This window comes from Bidens hawaiensis, unplaced genomic scaffold (assembly GCF_021521415.1).
Source record: "Bidens hawaiensis isolate Kalapana, Puna unplaced genomic scaffold, B.hawaiensis_p1.1 tig00019368_1, whole genome shotgun sequence".
Classification (NCBI taxonomy): domain Eukaryota; kingdom Viridiplantae; phylum Streptophyta; class Magnoliopsida; order Asterales; family Asteraceae; genus Bidens; species Bidens hawaiensis.
In genome coordinates this window covers 399,137-414,088 of record NW_027492944.1, presented here as the reverse complement: position 1 = coordinate 414,088, position 14,952 = coordinate 399,137, and the positions used below count along the sequence as shown (strand labels likewise).

The 14,952-nt window shown below is 36.6% G+C and overlaps 1 non-coding gene and 1 pseudogene across 2 annotated transcripts; both read right to left on the bottom strand.

Moving 5' to 3' along the window:
- Positions 1-204: 204 nt before the first annotated feature.
- Positions 205-1,563, bottom strand: LOC143558239 (chlorophyll a-b binding protein 13, chloroplastic-like; annotated as a pseudogene). The gene is made up of 3 exons (XR_013139706.1): positions 1,397-1,563; positions 971-1,132; positions 205-797 (listed from the first exon to the last, which is right to left on the bottom strand). The product of XR_013139706.1 is annotated as a chlorophyll a-b binding protein 13, chloroplastic-like (transcript).
- An 865-nt stretch (positions 1,564-2,428) lies between these two features.
- TRNAF-GAA (transfer RNA phenylalanine (anticodon GAA)) lies at positions 2,429-2,501 on the bottom strand. Its single transcript has one exon. It is a non-coding gene; the product is annotated as a tRNA-Phe (tRNA).
- Between the last annotated feature and the right edge of the window lie 12,451 nt (positions 2,502-14,952).

The following is a 14,952-nucleotide window of genomic DNA, read 5'->3' as shown; positions in this document are numbered from 1 at the left end:
TTATATTCGTTTGTCTATGTTCGTGAACAATGAATAAAACTATTAACGAACTAACATAAACAATAATGGGCACTTTCATCTTCTTAGCGAACAACAGGAACAAGAAATCCAGTTAGCTTAGTTGTAAGTATTTACTTTGTTACTAGTTATATGAAATGATTTGTCTTCAACAAACAAGATGATCAAGAAAACCAAATCAATCTATATAAAACAATAATATTTCATTCACTTTACTTCAACCTGTAGTTTACAAGGACTTTAAATGCCAAAAATTTATGAACCAGGCACAAATTTGGTCGCATAGACCCAAGCATTATTAGGCACAGGATTATCTAAATGGTCCAAAAGGTTTTCCAATGGGCCTTTACCTGTTACAATTGCTTGCACAAAGAACCCAAACATTGAAAACATAGCCAGTCTTCCATTCTTTATTTCCTTCACCTTCAACTCAGCAAAAGTAGCCGGGTCATCCGCAAGGCCCAATGGGTCAAAGTACTGACCACCCGGGTAGAGGTTGTTACCATCACCAACACCCTCAAGCCCACACCCTCAAGCCCGTTAATACGGAAACCTTCGACAAGGCCCATTAGGACCACTTGGAAACCGAGTACGGCTAATATGCTTTGGGCGTGGACAAGGTTTGGGTTGCCTAAATAGTCTAGCCCGCCTTCTGAGAAGATCTGGGCTCCGGCTTTGAACCAAACGGGCTCCTTGAAATCGACTTTCACCCATTTTTCTAGGACTTCGGGAGTGATGCACCCGAACGCTCCTAACATTGCCCATTTCCCGTGGATCACCTATACATTTTAGCATTAGGCGGTTATACACTAATAATCAAGCAACACCGGCTTTCAAGATTATAGTAGCTCATGACACCATAACAAAAAATATGTGTTTGCTTTGACATGAGTCATTTATGTTATCCAACCCACCCGATAGTCCAATGACCAAATTTGAAAGGTTGAATTACCTCAAGAGCCCGGTTCTTGGCAAAAGCCTCGGGATCAGCAGATAAACCAGCTGTGTCCCATCCATAGTCACTCGGGAATTCACCTGTCAAGTATGACGGTGTTTGGGCCGAAAATGGTCCCAAGTACTTCACTCGGTCCGGTCCATACCACAAGTCATTTCCCTATTCAATTTCACAACATATCATTTTGATACATGTTCACTACATACCAAATTTAAATAAAGAAATGTGAGAGCTATAATAAGTAGTTGCATAAAGATTAGATGTAAGAAGAGAGACAGAGAGAAAGGAGGACAGTTAAAAGACTACATAACTGTCTTACGTATCATATTTAAAATTAAAATAATAAGTAATAAGCGTTTGTCTTTTTGACATCTACTTAAAATTATTTATGTAGTTAAACATAAGAATGGAAAGATGGAATACCATGGTGTACTTGCCATTGACCATGGAGACAGAATCTCTAAGGGCGTTGACATTGGAGGCTCTGGTCTGACCCAAGAAAGGGGTGGCCCTGATAACAGTGGTGGAGTTAGCCATGGATGCCATTAATTAATGAAAGCTTGAAAGAGATTGAAAAGAAAAGGTGAGCAAATGGAGTATATATAGGCATTGTGATTTTTGAGTTTTGTGGTTCATATTGTTTTGTGGTTTGGTGACAAATCACCAATTTCACTTGCACCAATCACATTACTTTAAAATATTTCTAATATCTCTATTTCATCTCTATTTTATCTTCTACTTTATTATTGATATACTTTTATTAATAGTCAAGATGAATTTATCTACAGTTTTTTTTAACTGTACTACATAAACTATAATATGTTACAGGGGACCATTGATTTGAACAAAAAACTAGACATGGTGCTGAACTAATTAGAATGGACATATTACAAACTTAACTCTAATATATTACCAGAAAGTGCATACGGGGCTGTAACGTGCTTAAGTTTGCAAAATCTTTCAAAATTACGTCGTTTTGATTAAGTAACTTGAAACAATAAAATGGAAACTCACAAATTTACTTGCATGATTTCTTTGGTGAATCACAGTTCTTTGTTTTTTTTTTCATTTATCCACTGATTTCAGCAAATCTAAAGCTATTCTCGCACTTTTCTTCGATACCTCATTGTCCTTTATTTTATTTTTTTATTTAATTATGTTATTGAGTATACTTCTATACTTAAGGAATAAGGAGTAATATACCTATAAACATGACATGTCATTACTCAAACTTTGTTTGGTTCAGTGTTTGTGAGTGGATCTCGAATAATTAATGAGAGCCTCAACTTGTTTACGTGCCTGGACGTAAAGTGAAACTTTGTTTGAGAAAATTAATAGATATATTATAATCGTATACGGTGTGGTAAGAGGTTGGATTAAAAAAACAAAATCATAATAGACCGAGTATTCAACGAAGTGCGTTACAGTTGTGAGATGCCCAAACAAAAAAAAGCTTGCGGTGAACGTGGATCGAACAAGTGACCTTCAGATCTTCAGTCTGACGCTCTCCCAACTGAGCTATCCCCGCTTTTGTTCTAACAGATTCACATATAACAATTAAACCGGCAGATCTACTTGGTTAGTTCAACATAAACTGCAAATGTGAACTTACTGACCACAACAATATGCTGATCTCATGATCTCAACAAAACAAGCCCAACCTTGTAGAGCATTGTTTAACCAAGGAGAGTATGGTGATTGTTCTATATGTTTCTCGAAATTTCTTAGTTTACTATAAAGAGGTTATTTCATTTTTGTTTTGACTATAAGATGTACTAATTGGGAGCATGTAAATTTGTGATAGGCGTGGTTGGTTGTTGTCCAGCACCAAAAGCAGAAAAAATGGAATTTAAAGAAATGTATTATAAACGAGAGAGAGTATAGAGGAGAAAAACATTTTATTCATCCATTTTTAACCATTAGATTTCAAATTTCATGGTATATTGTATTTGCATCATGAAATAATTGATTATTACTTTCAAGTATTGAACGAGTGTTTGAAAGTATATAAAACTTGCATATCTACAAAAGTGAAATTTGATTAAAATATCTACGTGTCTACTCAAGTGAAATTGATATGTATTGTAAATGAAATGCTAAATATAATGGGTGTTTATGTATTATAAATTATTTTAATTTTAAAATGTTTAATACCCAGCCTCGTGTAGTACACGGGTTATAACCTAGTATATATATAGTAGAATACATCTTGAAACTGACACATATAATAAGTATCATGTTTAATTCTTCTAATTGGGTATAATGGATAATAATGCCCGCCATTAAACTATGAGTTTCATAACACTCCCCTTCAGACATATTACCGTTGTTCATACACATTAACAACATACTTCAGGATGATGTTAAGTAGGTACTTCAGGACCAAACAAAATAAAACTAATGCTCCTGGATTAACTATGTTGCATCGTTAAAAACCTTACTAAGAAATACATGGTGGGACAAAACCTAGTTAAGGGGAAAAGAGTGCAGTGGTCTTCTCTTATTTGGACTATGTAAGTTGCATTGTCTTCATGGAGTCGTTCGATCCTTCTTCAGCATTTTTGAATCGTATGTTTGTTGTACTTGTTGGATCACTGAACTTAGATGGAAACATTCTTGACCAATATCATATATTCTTGAGCGTTCATCATGATTTGATCATGTTGTAGCTTGTTTGACGGCATAAAAATAGTGTCATCGTATGTGAACACACAAGGTAACTATATATGATCATATTTTAAATTGATCAAATATATACACATCCTAGGAATACCCAACTAGATGAGACGTATCATGAAGATATAAGCCTCATGTCCTGAAAATATATCGGAACTATGTGTTGGGTATGAACTTATATTTTACAAAGAAAGCAATATGATCTTAGATATATTAGTACATCGTTCATGTTTAAGTACAATAATTCTGGACCAAGTACTTCATTGCCCTTTTTATGGGACAATGAGAATTGTTGTGTTTGTTTAGCGCGAATAAACTCTGCGAGTATTAAATTATGCTAACAACTTTTGCATAGTTTGCTTGATGGGAAAATACACAATTACACATGGTGTGCGATAGGTGTAGTATAAAAAAGGTGTTAATTTTTTTGAAGGTTTGTTTACACAATGTTGAGTTTTAAATTTATAAAAATGATTATTATCTTAACTAAATCACACACAAATAGGCAAATGTACCTATCATATATGTAGTAAAGTATAGCTAAAAGCCAAGTATCCATCCAAGGACACACTTATAGAGTTTTACTACTAAGTCGTTGTATTTATTTTACAAGAAGTAAAGATTATTTTGCTTTGGTTTTGGTTTTTAGTAAATAAGTTTTAGGAAAATAATACTAAAAGACAGTATTTTTGGGTTTTTATATTTTAAGGTAGTTAGAAGATCAAAGATAAAAGTGTATCATCTTGGTTAAAACTCTTCTCAACTTGGTTTAATAGTTGATTAGTAGACATGTGATTTTGAGCTTGCTATAGTGATTAAATGTGATAATAGCATCGTTAGTCATGTTATTCCATGATAATTAAAGAAAGAAATAACTCTTGACCATTTTTACTAAAACATCATTTTATGTAAGCACATGTTTTATGATAAAGATAAGTTAACTAATTTTAAAGATGAGACAAATTTTTTAAATTACTAAGTGAATTGTCATTGATACTTTAGTAAAATAACTCTTGTATTCTTCCTAAAATACCAATTAAGACTAGTTGAGTCTTAAAGGATTAACCTTGAATTACCAAGTATTAACCCAAGCAACTCTTGAATAATTATAGAACTCATGTAATAACCACTCAAGAGTTGCTTTAGATTGGTTACGTTGCACACTCACTTAACGAGTAATTAATCGATCTTAGTGGATGAACACCAATAATCCGTTTTCACAACATTGTCGCTAATTCCCATTTTAAAATGGTTAATCACTATTAATATTCTATTTGGTCCATTTTAATATGAAAAATTGGTTTTAAATACTCCAAACTATGCGTTATTGGCAAATAACAGTCCCAACTTAACACTTGGCTGGTGACGGTCCCCACTAATGGTGTATTTGTTTCTAATGATCCACGACTAACGGATTACTAACTCCGTTAGTCTAATGCTTACGTGGCATGCTTTGTTGTCAAAACCTTAATTACGTGGCATCTTACATGGCAACCAGGAATAATAATAATAATAATAATAATAATAATAATAATATCATCACCAATCTCCATTCATCTTCCTGATCCCTAATTAGGTGCAGCACCAGGTTTCCACCATTAAAACCAAACTCACAACACACATACTCACTCTACCACACCCAGATCTGCAAGCTGCTTCTTCAATTACATGATATGGGTAATCAATCGTGTCACACCCCAACCTACGGCGGAAATGTCGGGGCGGACTGATTGCTCACAGCTTTTCAAAGGTTACTATCATACAATATTTAGACGACAATATCTATCAATTGAATTCAATTATCAAATAAATCGAAATACAACAAGTCTTCACCAACCTGCATATGCGTATAAAATAGAATTTTGTCAACAACACATGTTGAGTGAGTAACACACCAGTTTAGTTGTACATATATTATATATAACAAAAATATGTAGCTGCAACAAGTCATATGAGAATAACAAAATAACCAAATGAGCAAGTATAACTGAGATGTTGAGAAGCACAAAGGCTACCGACTGGCGTATGATCATACTAGACTGAGACTATGTTGGACCTCTCCGAATGCGAAAGCATACAAAGCAAATAAGCACATAAACAAGTAAGGTATAAGTTGTTAACACATAAGACAAAGTTGCAGTTTTAAGTATAAGTATATATGAGAAAGTATATTTACGCATATGTCCCCAAAATGTGGAAAACAAGTAAAATAGGGGAATGTGGTACTCACCTCGACAGACGAACAAAAGTGAATAGATAACAATAAGAATGACAAAAGCGAATCATGCGCGTTGACGATAAGGACTAATGAGGAAAAATAGAACGTGGATACGCTAAATTAATGAACTAGATCGGATAAGCGAGTTCGATAAATATAAAGCTATTAAGTCATATTATATTCTTTTTACTTATAATTAATATAATATTTTATTTTATATAAAGATATTATATGAAAAATTATTAGTTGTTAAATTACAAATAAAGTATGTTATAATACTTCATTATATAAAAATATTGTATAAATAAAATACCTCTTTAAAAGTATTTATTAGTCTTTAAAAATCCGTTTAAAAGTATATAATAAAATATTATATGAATAAAATACATCTTCAAAAATTATTAGTTTGTTAAAGTATATAAGTATAGATAAAGTTTGTATTATATATATATATATATGTGTATTAAATCAATAAAAATAAATTTACGTGGTATTATATATATATATATATATATGTATGTATATATACATATATGTATATCTAAATACACATATACATACATACACGAAAAGATGCGAGAAAACACAATTCTCATAGTCGGTTTTTAATAAAATGGTTTTAATTAATTACTATTACTAATATTATATAGTTATTAGTGTTTAAAAATGTAAATAAACAAAAACCCTAAAAATAGGGGGTGGCAGGGGATCGAACCCACGACCTGCCCCCCGTTACTTAATTGAATTAACCAGCTGGGCTACCAGACATCTACAACAAAACCATCTTCGATTAGTAATATACACAAGCAGTTTTAACCAGTTTTGATTATAAACCCTAACATTCTTTAATCGATACATCCATTAATACTTCGAGTAATTAAGTTTAGGGTTAACGAAGGGCAATGGATTGCGATCAAAATTGGGTAATCAATTACCTTATGCGATGACTAATGATAGGGTAACGAGGCCCGGCAGTAGACGGCTGAAGATGATGACGAATTGATACCAATCGACTATGTTAATACAATTAACTAGAGGGTTAATATTGGCGACGGCTAGGGGATCATGAGTGTGAATTTAATTGCATTATAACATCTCGTTTATAAAGATTTGAAATCAGGGTTCTTAGTCGGTTAGATTATTAAGGAAAAACGAATAAATATTGATATAATTAACATGTTTTAGGCCGAAAATAACTAATTTACATGATACGTAAGATCAATTATAATTAATAAACGAAAATTGAGGTCCAAGCAATAAATCTTTGAAATTCAGGTTCAAGATACTGAAAAGGATATGGGTTTGATATTTGGATATCCAGTTAGGTTAAATGGGTTATAACATAAATTTCACTTTTAGTCCATGGGGTTTGAGGATGGGTACAAAAGAGTTAAAAGGTTTTAATTTGGGTTGTTTTTGCCAAAACAAGAAAGATTTAATTATAATTTAATTAATAATATTATAATAATCAATTTAAACTCGATAAATGCGGAAAATTTCCCGAACATCGAAATGGGTCGGGTTTTAATAAAAATATAGTTCTCGAAAAGTCCGAGTTGTTACAAATCGCATCCGGGTCTTCACTTACGGATCTGTTTCTTTCTTCTCTTGTCAACACCATATCCGGGTCGGGAGGAACTAAAGAACGAAGCGCCACCACCATGGCGGCGAAGACAAATGGAGGTTAAGAGCTACCACTGCAATTTCGGTCATATGAAAGCACGTTGAGTTCAACGGCAGGCAACATCAGTGTATTTAGGGTTTTGGTAATTGGATATAAATCTGCCGGAGTTAGGATTTTGAAACATAGCGACAGATTATGACTCGTCGGATGATGGTGAGGGTTGCAACGACGGTGTCGCCGGAGAACACGGTGTGCGATGGAGAAGACGGTTAACGCCGAATGATGTGAATATGTAACCTATTTATATATGTTATATTATTATTATTATTATTATTATTATTATTATTATTATTCCTGGTTGCCATGTAAGATGCCACGTAATTAAGGTTTTGACAACAAAGCATGCCACGTAAGCATTAGACTAACGGAGTTAGTAATCCGTTAGTCGTGGACCATTAGAAACAAATACACCATTAGTTGGGACCGTCACCAGCCAAGTGTTAAGTTGGGACTGTTATTTGCCAATAACGCATAGTTGGGAGTATTTAAAACCAATTTTCCTTTTAATATTAAGATTCACACTTTTCCCTAACCAAGGCCTTACAAGAATGGCGATTTCTTGGCTTATCATCAAGTTAGGAATCTTGGCGGCTCTTTAAAAGTTTTTTAAGTTATTCCCCAAACCTACAAGAGTGGGAGTTACCTGGCTTATTGTCAAGCTCGGTGTCTAGGGGTTGATTTTGAGGATTCTTAATTTATCAACCAAGTCCTCACAAGAATAGCGGTTTCTCGACTTATCATCAAGTTTGGGGTCTTGGTGTCTAATTTAAGGTTCGCCAAGGCTTTGCAAGATTAGCAATTTCTCGGCTTATCATCAAGCTACTTGGGGTATTTTTTAAGAGTATTTTACATTCCTTATCAAGTGATAATTACAACACAACCATTAGTTATTAAAAATCTATCACATGTGCTACTATCATTATTAAACTTTAATTAAGATTCATTATAAAACCAAGATGATACTATGAAAGTTTAGCCACTAATAGACATAAGGATAATTATCAAAGTAATAGATACAAACATGATCAAATTGAAACAATGTAACCAATTTGGATGACTAATATTTGATGTTAATGACTTCTCCCAAAAGCTTAATGTCCTTAATCTTCAAATGTTGGAAGGATGTGATTGATTCCCTTATTAATGGTGGTGAAATGAAGTGGTTGGAGAGTATTGAATGCTCCTCCAAGGGGTGTTCAAGTCCATTAAATGAATGAGAAGAACATTCAATTTATAGGCTGATCAGACCCTCAAGGCACGACCGCGCTAGCAGGGCACGGCTGTGTCACCGTTTTTGTCATGATGCATTAATTATCCATGTCAGATCGTACAGCTCAAGGATAAGACGGTCGTGTTAAGCAAGGCACGGCCGTGTTGAGTTCCACAACAGTCCAAACTCCTCATGTTTTGTCATTTTCTTTTGTACTGAAGGCAAGGTCGGTATTTTGGGAAGGCATGGTCGTGTTTTGCTTCAGAACCTTCTATTTGGTCTCTTTATTGCTTTTGATAACATAGGGTGTGTCTTGGTTAACATGGCCATGTCTTGAATTCCTGATTTTTTTGTCTTTACTTCGTATGCTCTAGGCATGACCATGTCTTGATACACCATGGGGCGTGTTGAGTTATTTTTCATTGTTTATCTCCGTTTTTCTTCGTATTTCCGCTTGTTTTATTCATTGGAACTACATTTACCTATACATTGAAATTATAAACATTAGTTGTTATTTATTTTAATATAGTTGCCGAAATTATACTTATTTGGAGATATTTTAGTGCTGAAAAGATGTATAATTTCTTATACATCAACACATATACTCGAACTCTATATCGGAGTATAATTACGTTGTGTTAAATACATATATGCTCGAACTTCTGGTCGAGCAATAATTACGGTGTATGCGTGTAACAATTCCGGCAAAATCAGGTATACCCTAACCGGTATATACTATTTATGTGTTATTTAATAATGAATATGTGAATTATGATGCGTTTATATGAGTATGTATGATTCATAGTACGAATTATACTCGATTATACAGTAAATCGTATTGGAAATACGATTAACCGATTAACGGTTATTGAAGCCCGAACGATCTGGGATTGCATTATAGACGAAATATATAATATTTAGTGATGTTTACGAAGTATTAAAGCTTCGGGATAAGTGAATTAAAGCACAGAAAAAGGATTTCGATTCAATGATACGTCGGTACGTTAAACGAAACCTTTAATACCAAACCGAGCAAGAGACGATCGATCAAGCCGAAAAAGATGCACGATTATTAATAATATGATGTTTTAAGTTAATAAATGTCATGGTTTAAGTTTTTTAAATCGGTTTTATATAAATTTCATTTTTAAGCCGAAAAACGACCGTTTTAGCCTCTTTTTAAGCCGAATTAAACGTCTAATCGAAAAACGAACTGAACCAGATTATCCAAAACATTATCCGGATTACGAGAATCTGAATATGTGGCCACAAATAAAGTTGTGGGACCCACCCCACCCTCCAAGTTGGTCCGATCGGACCACCTTATCTAAAACAACATTTCATTTTCTTTTTTTTCACAAACCCAACTCAACAATCTTCATTTCTCTCAATAATTCCATCCAAAAACCGACAATTCTAGCAAGAAAAACCGAGGTAAAATTGTGTTATGTACGTGTTTATGTTCGTTTCTTGAGTTTTCTTTCAAGAAAATGAGGTTTCCAAGTGAAAAGGGGTGAAAACCCGAGATGGAACCGATTCTTGCATGATCAAGTGATGTATACGGGTTATACAAGGGATCTTGGTCCAAGAAAGGAGTTAAACGAACCAAAAACGAATTTTTACGGTTAAATCTTTGTTTTTAAAGCATAACCGAAACCATGAAAGAAATGGCTTGATTGTGGGTGTAACTTGCTTGGTGTGGTGTTATTGTGCTTGTAGGTGTTGTATCTAGTTGCTAGCAAGGGCTAGAAAGCGAGATCCTTGCGGTTTGAAGCTAGAAACTCAAGGTAGTTCGGTTTTTGTATAAGGGTTGTGATTTGGACAGATTGTGTTTCGTGTAGAGTTAGGTCATGAAATTTTACAGGGATGATCTACACATGAAAATATGAGTTCTGTGAATTTTTGGTAATTTTTGGATAAAGGATGAATATTTGGTGAATTTAATGCTCGGTTTTGGCCAAAATGGTGAAAAATAGTTAAATTTCATGAAAAATTCTGGAAAATTCCAGATAAGCTTTTTATAACATTTATAAGTCACACACAAAGTTTAGGTCCGTTGGAGAAGTCTAAGTAGGCTTTTCGGTTAAACGAGTTCTATGGTTTTCTAGCTCGGTTTTAGTGAAAATGGCATTTAAAAAGGGATTTTGGTTCTGGAAAAATTACAGGGGACTATGGAGATGGCAGGGGTCATCCAGGAAAAATTCAGGATTTTTCTAAGATCGTTTGGTATTTACGACATATTTAGTGTTTAAATGGTGTTTAAAAATAGGTAAATAAATGTTAAATATAAAAATTAATTCTGGAAATATTTTTATAAAATTCCCCACTGTCAAAAAGTGAGTTGTGCAGAAATTCAAGATCCGAGACTAAACGGATAATTATTTGTGCTAAAACAAACTTTTAAAGCTTAAAACGCGTAAACCGGTAAAGTTCGCATAAGCGAACTGACTGATGTATAAAAACCCTAAAAATGAACTATTTTCATATAATTGAGTTAAACAAGTAAAAATGAATCATCCAAAAATAATTCGGATGATTTGAGTGTTTTTAACCTATTTAACAGTTTCCGGTACGATAATGACGGAAACGGGTCCCGCGGCCAATCGGGACATCTAAACCGAGCCCTAATTTCACAACTTAGTTAAATTATCAATTAACAACTATTTTCGGGTCGTGTGTGACCAAACTCATTTTTGAAACATAAAAATGGATAACCGTGCTAGGCACGCAAAACGGGAAAAATGACTAATAGTAAATCTGACTAGTGAACTCTAAACGATATCACAATCTGAGTCCGGTGAAGTGTTTCTGGGTTAACATTGCCCCCAGAACGGGTACAGTAGTGGGTTAACTGTGTCCCAGATGTACCGGTTAACACGGTTAAAGTTATGTTAATAGTGATTGTATAGTAACGAACTTAGGGATCGTATTACAGATTTGGACTAGTAGCTGGAGTATTGTATTACTAAATTGCCTACGATAAGGTGAGTTTCACGAGCCCCTTTTTCTGAATTGTTTTCAAATATTTTCCCGGGGCGGAAGCATGTTGCTAATAAAATGTTTAAGTACATACTGAACGCATGGATTTGCGTGTATTTATAAATATTTGATTGTACGGGAATCGTATGGAATGGGTACATTACTGGGTTAACAGTGTCCCCAGATGTCCCTGGTAGTGTTTCTGGGTTAACATTGCCCCCGGAATGGGTACAGTACTGGGTTAACAGTGTCCCCAGATGCCTCTAGAAGTGTTTCTGGGTTAACATTGCCCCCGGAATGGGTACAGTACTGGGTTAACAGTGTCCCCAGATGTCTCTAATATATGATTATCATAATGATTTATCACTGTTTATTTAAATTAGTGAAACTCACCAACTATTCGTAGTTGACCGTTTTCTTTACATGCTTTCTAGGTACTCCCAAACTGGAGTAAGTGCTACATGCTTGATGATGCGTGCTATTTGTGGAAGTTTAGTGATCAGTTTGTATTAAATATGATAATGTAATGTTGGTAAAACTTATGTGCTATCGCCTAGACGAGAACTAAACTCGGAACAATGTAATATGATGTAAATTAATGTAGTGGTGTTTTCTTTATAAGCAATGCTGTTGATATCAGATGTGTCTGTTGCATCCCGTTTACGTTTCCGCTGCGGTTACGGGGTGTTACAGAACTTGGTATCAGAGCCATTGGTTATAAATGAATTAGGATGTCTTTAAAAGATACCTGAAATATAACCAGTAGCTCAAGTATTATAGGATCTGAATATCAACTAATAATATATAGTGACGAGATCTGGATGAACTCGGATGAACAAGTGAGTTATTATGGTCCGGAACATAATAACAGACTTGTTCGCACGAGGGAATTCAGGGGAAGTCACGGGGAACATTAATAGGTAAAATCGGCAACATATGTGTAAGTATATGATAGTATTTTTATGTGATAAGGTTGTATAAATGTGTGTATATTAATTTAATTTTGATTTACATTATGAAAAGAACTATATGTTTGCTAACTTGTGTACAGGTAAGGATGTCAAGATCACGAAGTTTATCAGTAGAGGAGGACCCGGAGGAGATCAGTTCCGGGGACTCTAGGAGTTTATGCTTAGCTTCCAGCACCGAGCCTACCGAGACTAGCCATAGGAGTGCTAGCTTGTCCTCCCCTGCTAGGGTTACCAGATCCCCCACCCCACCCGCACCACAGGTCACCCTTACCCCTCCCAGACCCGGTCCCCGCCTCACGGCGCGGATCAGTGTCCCATATGTCCCCCTACCTTTACCCCCACCCAGATCCACTTACCACAGGGGCGAGTCCTCCCGCCCCCAGCCCGGGCCTATGCCTCCACCCGTGTGGGGTACCCCCAGGCCGGTGAGGGATGAGCGTCCCTCCGCCGAGGCTGCATGGCTCCGGGTGCTCACCGAGCAGATGAATGAGCACACCACCGCCTTGACAGTGGGTATTCAGAGGAGGAATCACTTGGCGGATTGCATACTGGACAGCCAGCATGCGATCGCTCAGCTGAGGAGGGAGGACGCATACTCCCAGTGGATGATTGACCGGATGGAAACACGGATCCGGGGTTTGATGGCAGTGTTAGTGGGGATGGTGGCAGTGTTGGTGTGGTTGGTATACCACCGTGTTTAGATCATGTTAGGGTGGTAGTAGTCAGGGTCCGCTTTTTGATACTCTGTGTTAGCAGTTAGTGACGATGCTAACATAGAGTGAATCTTGGGTAGTTATAGTACAGTCACTAGCCCATAGGGGGTCTCTTTTTTTTGGGGATACCATTGTAGATATTTTGATGTATCATTCAAGCACTGACCCATAGCGGGTTATGTCGAAATGATGCCGATGTAGGACTGATGTATGAAAACGTAATCTATGGGCTTACGTTAATGTAATGTGTACTGATGATTATGTAAAATGTACTAATGTTTATTAATGAATGGAATATGTGTTGTGTATCGAGATTGGAATTTGTATTAATTATATGTATTTTTCTTAATGTTGTGTAGAATGGCACCAAAACGGTCAGCTCAAATGTCAGAAGTGGATGTGAGTCGTCTGATTGCTCGACAGTTAGAGGCGGCGATACCGGATATAGTATCGCTCATCGCCGCCAGTATTAACAATACGACCAATCCAGACCCTGCGAGCAATCAAACGACCACCAATAATGCTGGGGAACAAAATGTTAATCCTCCACCGAACGGTAACCCGATTCCGAATAATGACACGCCGCCTAGGGTGGTCGTTACAGACAGTAATGGCCCTATACCCAGTGTAGAAACGAACCGCACTGAACCGACTCCTGCAACAAGGGGATGTTCAATTAAAGATTTTATGTTGTGCAAGCCCCTAGAATTTAGCGGGTCTGAGGGACCCAATGGGTTGGTTAAGTGGATTGAAAAAATAGAGTCGGTTGTGAACATCAGTAACTGCCCTGAGGAGTACATTGTTAAGTATGCTACCTGCACGTTCACGGACCATGCCTTGACATGGTGGAACACAATAGTGCAAACTCGCGGTCAGGCAGCGACAAACCGCATGACTTGGGCAGAACTCAAAGCCCTTGTACTGGAACATTTCTGCCTGAAAAACGAACTGCAGAAGTTGGAAAACGAGTTGTGGAACTTGGAGATGCAGGGGCAGACCACTTGGGTTATACGAACCGATTTAATGAATTGTCGCGATTGGTGCCGTGGTTGGTCACCCCTGAGTCAAAGAGGGTGGAGCGTTATATATGGGGACTTACTCCAGTAGTAAGGAGTATAGTCAACGCTGGGGGACACCAGACGTTTGAGGGTGCGGTGACGCAAGCTGGTATTGTCACATACGATTTCGTGAGGAGTGGGTCACTGAAGGTGGCAGGAGAGTCTGCCGGAGGAAAGCGAGGTACGTATGATAATAGGACCCCGGGGAAGCAGCAAGACAAACGTGCTAGGCCCGCTGCCCAGAACTACGCCATGACTAGTTCAGGCGGAAGGCAAGAACCGCAGAAGGGAACGTTTCCTAAGTGTGGGAAATGCGGTTACTACCATGGTGGCGTGTGCAAAGAGGTGGTGTGCCACCGGTGTGGCAGGGAGGGACACTACGCACCGAGATGTAGGGCAAACCTGAACAACCTGAACCGACAACCGCAACCTATCCGTGCGCAGCCATTTAGGACCCAACCAGCCCGACA